The sequence below is a fragment of the Tympanuchus pallidicinctus genome, unplaced genomic scaffold, assembly GCF_026119805.1.
Source record: "Tympanuchus pallidicinctus isolate F22 unplaced genomic scaffold, pur_lepc_1.0 scaffold22, whole genome shotgun sequence".
Lineage (NCBI taxonomy): Eukaryota > Metazoa > Chordata > Aves > Galliformes > Phasianidae > Tympanuchus > Tympanuchus pallidicinctus.
In genome coordinates, this window is record NW_026294739.1 from 9603643 (window position 1) to 9612530 (window position 8888).

The 8888-nt window shown below is 38.1% G+C and overlaps 1 long non-coding RNA gene across 1 annotated transcript; it reads left to right on the forward strand.

Moving 5' to 3' along the window:
- The first annotated feature begins 951 nt into the window (after positions 1 to 951).
- LOC128082302 (uncharacterized) lies at positions 952 to 7771 on the forward strand. Its single transcript, XR_008207608.1, has 2 exons — positions 952 to 2291; positions 2672 to 7771. It is a non-coding gene; the product is annotated as an uncharacterized LOC128082302 (long non-coding RNA).
- Positions 7772 to 8888: the final 1117 nt, after the last annotated feature.

Genomic DNA, 8888 nt, shown 5'->3' on the forward strand with positions numbered 1-8888 from the left:
TTACAAAGTTAGAATACAAGATATTCTGTCTTTTTTTTTTTCCTGGAGTTTACAATCCTAGCCTTAAAAACAGGGAAAGGTTCTGTACAATTAAAGGACAATGGAGATCATATTTGATGATTCAGAAGATAAGCAGTGGTCAGGAATGTATCTCCTGGGTTTAGATTTTAAGTGTCTCTTACTGATCTTTTCCTGCTATGAAACTGTGCTGTTGAAGAAGAACTCAAATAATAAAGGATGTGCTAAAATAGAAAAAAAAAAAAAAATTGTAGCTGAAGAATTATGGTTAAATTAATTAGGAGTTATATATTGCTGGCAAGAGAAGATTTATAATCATACATCTCATGTATCATTCTTAGCTGATTGTTCTATATACCTATGAATATATATAGTTGATAAATATATACATATAACACTTTTAGCTGACAGACCCCTGAGTCATCAGAATTTCCACTGTCTTTATTTTACAGTGAGTGTGCTGGAAGAAACCTAAAGCTTCCCATCTTTAATTTGTATTTGATGCAAAATTTCAAACAAGAACATGAGAGGTCTCTACAGGGCAGAAAGCTGAGGCTCATCAATGTAGTCTGATTGATAGGTTTGCAAAAGAACCCTCCTGCCCAGTGTATCCTACTGGGGGAATCCGTCTACTCAATTTTGACTTCCTCTGAAGCAAGTGTCAGCAGTTTCATTATGTAATTTAGGGCTTCCTTTCAAGCTCCTATAGAAACACCTGTATATCTAGCTCTGGATCTGAACCTTTTCTCTGCACTAAGCAACCCCTTTTGTTTGTTTCAGCTTTCCTGCCTGCTGCTCCCTGCTTGCTGTGCCTCTCTGAATGCTCTCCCACCCACTGCACCAGAGCTGCTTCTCCAGAAAGGTCACTGCTTCTCTCTGCAGCTTCTCTGTGCTCAGAAGGCCAAAGCCAGAATGGGGGAAAAGGTAGTCTGCCACCCTGCTTCCCACTCCAGTTGGGTGGAATGCATATGTAGAGTAAGGCTGAAACAAATCAGTGCAGTCTTTGTCCCATTGTAGTTATCGTTAGCTCCAATGTTATTTTTGCACCAGTATTTTAATCACAGGATAAGAAATCTGTCCACAATGTAATTAAAATGTAAAGATGATAAAAATATATATATACAATTTTGTAAATAAATACCCGGCAGGAGATTAAAATTGCATCACTGTTTTTGCAGCAAGATAAAAACATCTGCAAAGTTCATGGCTAGAATTGCTGTGAGAATAGGTGCTGTGTCTTAATTGTACAAAAATGGCACTAATGGCAAAACCTGAATCATGACTGGCTTCCCCTAAATCTAGAATTTCTTAAGTCTGTGTTAAAGAACACAACTTAGGAACAAATACTGACTGTTCCCTTTGCAGCGTAATGACAGTTCATCCTCTCAGTTTCCAATTTGGCTTATTTGTCTTCTAGTTTACTTTAAGGGTATGTTACCTGTAGATCAGCATATTTAGATAAGGTGAACCTCTCAATCATTTTAATTCTCAAGGATTAAATGAGGAAGTTTAGTTTAATGGAAAAATTTGAAGCTAAGTCTTCTTCTAAGAATGATTTAAAATATCAGAATATCTGTGTATGAGATAAAGCTTGTATATAGCTGGTCTGCACTGTGGGTATTGATGTAATGACTTAGGATGCTAACAAAAATCTGATCTGATCTCTGCTAACAAAAATCAGATCTCAAAATCTGATTGAGATCAGATTTAGTAGTTTAAAATTAACAAAGGAAAGGATACTGCACAGGTATACTTGTATTTTATAGGGTAGATATTTAGTATTTCCTGGTGTAGTATTTATTTGAACGCACAAATAATGAATTTAAGAAATCTGCTGTACAGCATACATGGTGTTAAGAAAATGAATTCTTGCCTGTTGTCCTCCAAAACAAACTATGCAAATACCATTTCCTCTTCAGTGACAGCAGTGTTTTAAATAGGGTTAACACTGTTGTTTTTTTTTTCAGCTGCCACAACAGGGCAGCAGCAGTGATTCCTCTCTACTAATGGTCTTAGTAACCTCTTTGTATGTGCCGAATTTCAATAGTCCAGTTTGGCCTGAGGAGCAAGGGTAATAGCTTTACAGCAGCCTTAAAACTATAGCTGTGTTCAGTGCAGTAGTCAGCTATGCTCAGTGTATTAAATACTGAGAAAACAGCAGCAGTCTTTATAGCACATACAACATGCGGTTCCTTCATCAGATCCATAAATTCTCCTCCACACAGAGTAAAACTGCCTTGAGATTTCTGCCAGAAGTCAGAACCAAGATGACTGTAAGTACTTTACTTTATTTGTACTAAGGCATTATTAAAAAACAATCAATTTTTGTGTTCTCAAATTTGTTAAAAAGTAGCTCTTATATATAATCAATATGTCTTGAACTCAGTGTTATAATATGCAATTATATTTGCACAGGTCTGCAGATGAGCTTTTCTTTTAAGTTCTGTTTATCATATAAATAAAAAATGAAGACTGATGGTGTTACAAGAACCAAGTACTCATTACAATTACAGCTGGAGAAAATGGCAAGAAAAATGGATGTAGAATATTTATTTTCTATTTTAATACACAGTTTTTTAAAGGTTTTATTTTCTCATAGGCTCTGTGGCTATAACAGACTGCATTTTGACAGGCTTTTCTTTCACTTTTTCAGTGGACTAAACCCTGCTCCTCCTACTCAAAAACTATTCCTGTATGGGTGGTATCCCAGGAGGAGGCACAGGAGAACAGAATGAGGAGCATGCACAATTATATGAGCACTTCAGTGTGGATTTTTGTTTTAATCTTTAATAGGAATCTGGAAAACAAACAAACAAAAAACTATCTGAGCCAGTATGTATTCAAAAATCTGCATTTTACTGTCATCTGGTAAATAATACTGTTGTCCCCAGAGTGGAGATCAGCAAAAATTCATGGTTTAGGTTCATTTTTCTTTCAAAGGAGTTGGAGGCAAAATGAACATTTTTAGATTGTGTCATGGAGGCCTGCTGTATGTGCTTGTTCTAATGTGAGAGAAATTGGAAAATACAATTTAAAAATAATTTTGAAACTTTATTGGTGGTGGTACTTTTGGGAAAATCCAGTAGCTTTTACTGGGAATTAGATTTACAGGAGCCTGCAGAATTAAAAAAAAATGGGTATATAGAGCTCATGTAGCCTTGATCCTCTTTTAGTCCTTTAGTATTTGTTTATAAAACTGTATTACAGATGACAAAGTGTATCTTCTGCTCTTTCAGAACTACAGGTAGCTAACATATTTGCAATTGAGTATTTTGGTTTTTATAATTTTGTTTAAAATTATTTAATACTTTGCTGTAGGACTAGTAGAATCTTAGAAAAATGCTGTGAAAAGCCAGACCGCAAATGGAGTGAGCAGTGATGGAATTCCCACACATTTAGACTGGTAAAAAGTAAAATTAATAACAATTATAACTGTCATTTTTCATTCTCAAAAGTTCTCTTTTTTCCAGCTTCCTCTTATGTAATCATAAAGATACACAGATTGACTCTGGCATAAAAGTTGACATTATCTCGGTTTGTAAATCTTGTGACTTGGTGTGGGCATTCGATGACTGCTCTTACTATAGGCCTACTCCCAGTGATCAAATCCATAGAGAAACAGGTGGGTGCAGGACACCACTGAAAGAATGCTGAACATCTTCACTGTCGTTTATAGTTAAAGAGAGATGAAGGTGGTTTGCCTCTTAGCAAATGTAGCTCTTGTGGAGTGGCAGAAAAATGTATGAAGAGTTAGTAAATAACCCCAGATGAGTACATTAGTCAAGAGCTGTTCCTATATACCAACTTGTCAAGTATTTTTTTTTTTTGGTTCAGTTTGATGCAGCCATCACATGTAATATATGCTATTTTGATTAAGAAGTAAAATGAAACATAATACTAAATAAGTAGCTTATAATATGTCTTAACAGTTGAAGGCAGTGGTTTATATAACACGGTGAACTTTCTGCTCAGCAATACATAAAAGCTAGCTTGCTCTATTTTTCTAGCTGATGTATGCACAGCACTAATAATAGGCCTTACGAATCACAAGCATTCATTAAGCGAGCCAACAGATGTTTTAAAGAGACAATAGTTGAGATCTAGACTGTTTGAAGTGAACAAGTAGATGTTGTTAAAAATAGTGAATCTTTACAAAATGTTACAGTAACGTGCTGCTTAACATTGAAGATGCAAAACCAGTATGTTAATTAGTGGATTAGTGAAAACATCTTTTGAGACCAAACTTAAACCTGTCTTCCTGGTTTCGAAATGAATTTGGAATGCTTGACTTTCTCATGATTGCCCCAAGGGAAAATAGGACAGTTTGTTTGTTTGTTTTCTCAGGAAGGCACAGTTTAGACATAGCATTTGGTTTTCAATGTAGAGCTGTTTTGCACTTAGTTATCCAGCTGGCTTGTTAAGGGTACAATTAAATAAATGATTTGCTCTGGATCACTAAGTGAATCAGTGACTTGACTGGGAGAAAAAAATTGGACTGGGAAAACTGAAAATACCAGTTCCCATTGCAGAACAATTTCTCAGTAGCACTTAAGTAAATTAGAGGGATAACTTACTGTATTTCACAGTCATCCACACAAACCACCAGCAATGTGTAGACTAAGTTCCCATTGGTAGAGAAATGTGGATGCAGAAGGAGAACTGAATGAAGTTAACTCTTCATGTGATAGATGTCTGAACAGATTTATCAGACCAAGAACAGATGATAAATCAAAATTTATTTTTTAAAGCCATTTGTTTTTGTAGATATCACTGCTAGGGGAAAGTTCAACTGAATAATGAATCTTTCATGTTTAGCTTTATTTTACTAGCCTAGTAAAATTGTGTAAAAAGTAAAAAGTAAATTGTGAGTTGCAATTCTAGGACTTTTCTCATTTATAATGATTCAACTTGGTGTGGGTTTTGATTCTGGGTTGGCTTTTTGCTTAATTAGTTTTTCCTATTTTTGGCAGTGTGAAGTTTTGTCAATACTATCATGCTGGTATGATGACACTGATTTTTTTTTTCCAATAGGTTTAATTAATGCAAATGGCTTTTGCCTGTTGCATGCATAGATTGCTGGTTGCAATAATAAGATGTCATCTTCAGTGATGACAGAAGGCAATCAGGCATGCACATGGGCTCATAATTAACATTACAGATTTTGCTGGTAGTGTTTAGTGGTAGTAAATGAATAGTGAAAATTAGCATATTCTGATTTGGTTTCAGGGGCAGTATGTGAATGCACTCCAGTGAGGATAAAGGCTCCTGCAACAGGTTTCAAACCTCTCCTTTCTTCCAGATCACAGCTCACTTCTTCAGGCCTCTCACTCCCTCCAGCATTATTTTTCCACCAGTTTTTCATCTTCCTGGCCTCCCCATTTCTTCAGGCTCAGTCTCCTGGCTAGGCCAGTGCTGGCTTTCTCCTTGGCTTGCTGCCTGAGTCCCCTGCTGAACTCAGGATGTGGTTCTGCCAATCTAATTGTGGGCTGCTACTGAAAGAAGTACTCTCATTCCTCTGACTGTCTCCCCTGGTCTCCCTTGTGAGCTGAGTCAGGGAAGTAAACTTGTATGATTATATGACTGATTGTCTTTCAGATCAGCTTTCTTAGTCACTTCATGGTGTAAAATGAATAATGCTAAAAATTACAGCCAGGGTTGGAGGGGAGAGTGCAATAAGGTGAGAATGGACCATTTCTTTCAGCAGCACTTCACAACTAAAGTGAGTTTCATCATAAAACTTTATTTTCAGCTCCAAACTCCTTAGTGTGTCTTTCATTGTGTGTTTCATCTCTGCTCTGTATCCCCTCCTCTTCAGACTCTTGATTTGTCCTTGTCCTTTTTGCTTCTGTCTCATTTGTGGACCAGCTGATGCCAACCATCTCACCCTACGTCTTTTTCTGCCTCAGTCCTTCACTGGTCTCCTGCAGCAGACACTGTGTCTTCTCACCAGCATGGCCCATGGTCCATCACTCGATTACTGTTGGGAAAGTATTTGCTGAAAGTGGGAGAAAATTTGGCAGTTAAGACCTTATTTTTATAAACTTTTCTCAAGCCATTTTTAAGAGGCTCTTCTACTTAGCTATGAAAAAGCATCTGAAATTTAACTGCTTGTGCTATAAAATGGTCAAAATTCATGTCCTAGTAGATATGAAATTCCTACCAACTGAGCTTTCCTCATTTCAAGCTGTTTGTGTTAAAAATAAGCTGTGAAATAGTTTTCAACAATAGTTTGAGAGGTTTTTTTTCCCCTACTGTAAACAAATGCTGAATATCTGGGCAACAGTCTCCTTTGCGTAATGCAAGTCAGCTCCCATTGACTTCACAGGAGTTATATATGAGAGCAGAATCTTGTCTCTGTGAATAAAGGAGTTTTTTCAACAGTGAGGGGGCTCTGCACAATGAATGCATTTTTACCAGCCCTTTCTGATTCACTGGCAGAGTACCAAACACAAGAACTGTTTCTGTAGTCTTTTTGCTCTCACAATGACCGACATTTTCTTTTTCATTTTTAGTGGGAAGTCTTTTGTGTTGGTTTTTTTTTTCCTCGTGAAAGTTTGTCTTATGTTTCTTGCTATTTTGTACAATGGAGTAGAGTATTTCTCAGTCATAGTATTTTTGAAATCGGTTCCCTCTCTGACTTTGTCAAATACTAGTTCTTGTTTTATTCTTCCTAAGGACAAAGAAGCAGGTTTGGGTCTGACTTAAGGATGCATCTCTTGCAGTTCAAACACTAGAACTGAACTGGATGGACTCCTGTGGAAGTTATAGTAGCCATCACTTGCCAATGTTGTGTCTGGGTGTCATACACCCTAGGCACACAGCTGGAGAAGTGGATGGCTTTGAAGTTATCAGGAACTGTCTGATGGACCTTTAATAACACAAAATACATTTATTGCGTGCCCTCTGTAGTGTCTTCTATACTATAGCAAATGTGATTCCTTTTGTATTTTATTTTCTCCCGGACTTGTGCCTGACAATTAGAAAAATAACTCAGCAGATATCTTCAAAAGGTTGGAATTCTTGGTGTTATTTTCCATTTTTAATGTAATCATACATTATTCTCTTAGTAGGTCAAAGTGGTTTTCTTCCCATTGTACTTGTGAGAACATGTATTACTAATTATACTGTTAAAAGATCAGATGTCTAGATAAAACTGCCCTTCCAGAGAAATAGTGAACTGAGGACCATTCCTAGAGCTGACTGCTCTGTGAGGCAGTGAGTGTAAGCAGTAAGAGACCCCAAACCCGACAGTCACAGAATATCCATATTCAGAACAGCCAGTGTTAATTGTTCATTTCTCTCTGTGCAATGCAACCAAGTATTTCAGCACGCATCTGACTGAACATGGGCAAACTGTGGACAGAAGAGGCCATCAGTGTTGTATTCTGAACTGTGTCTGCAAGTAGGTGATACTGCTTTTGACCTGGAATGGTGGGCTGTGGTGAGGTTTGATGTTATGCAAAGTCTTGCTGTCTGCTTGTACACAACTGGATTTCTTCAAAAGCTGAATCAAAACCTGTCCTGGAAAAAGCTATTTAATCTCATGTTCAAAGCCAAGCAAAGGTATACCCAGTATCTCTCCTGATATAAGCTATGTAAATATTTAATTGCCCTCACAGTCAGGAAATGTCAACATTGGGTTTGTCTAGCTACAGTTTCCAACAAATGGATACCATTCTGCCTTTGTCAGCAAGGTTGAAAAGGTCATACTGTTGAGGTCTCTTTTCCATGTATAAACATCTGTTCAAAGTAATCAAGCCCCCTGTCAGTTTTATTTATTTCAGACGCCAAATAAGCAGAAATATGTAAACTCTGTATTGTGAAGGCTTGTTTTCTGCTCCCTGGATCATTTTTCAGCACTCTTCCTCATCACTAATATTTCAGTTTTCCTCCAAGTATAAACGTCAGAGGTGTGTGCAGTTTTTTTGTTGTGTTTCTTCACCAGTGTGTGCATAGAGATCTAATAGAAAGAAGGCATTTGTCATACACACCGGATTGCATTGGTTCTTTTTGCATCAGCATTATTTGTGCTTGGCTGAACCAATGATTCCCCAAGTCTTTATCTGGGCCGCTCTTCATGCAGCCATACCCCACGTGTTCCTTACGTGTCTGCTTGCATCTGTGTGGATGTATTGGATTTAACCATATGACTCAGATAAGTCTGTAAAAATAGTCTTTCCTTCTCATTTATTACTGCACTGATCTTTTTGTCCTTACTAAACATTACCTCTGTAAGCCTTTATATAATCACCTGGGCTGTTACAGTTTTGGAATCAGCATCCTAAAGGATGCTACCAGAAATGCATCAGTTCAGTGATACCTTGCCAGTGACAACAGCATTTTGAAATGTCAGCGAGCTAGTTTTTAGGGTGGTTATTCCTATAAAAATCAAGGGTTTGGAATCAAAATGTCTTATGGCACTAAACCAATGGCTTGCAGAAGTCCAAGTTTAAAATGGAAGTGCAATTAGTTTTATCAGCTGAAGATTCAATTATTTAAAAATAAAGATCTTTGTTTCTACTTGTCAGAGCCCTGAGCACACTAATGGGCAGTAATTGCCCCCACCAGCCTCCCTTGGCCTTTACGCCCATGGCCCAGGAGCCCCATTTCACTCAGATGGGGCTGCCAGGGAAGCACTTTCCCCAGCCCAGCCTGTACTGGCTACAGTCGTGCTGCTGCTCAGTGCCAGGGGCTGCGTGCCCTGGGCTCTCTGGGCCCTGTGCTGCCCCTCTGCCCCCCCAGCTTCAGGGTGCCTGTGGCTGCCCTCCCCAGGGGCTGCTGGCCTGCACTGCGCACCAGCCCATTGTGTGTAAGAGATGATGAAGGTCTGGGAAGGGTCAGTGTCTAGCTAATATTTCCATGTGCCAATA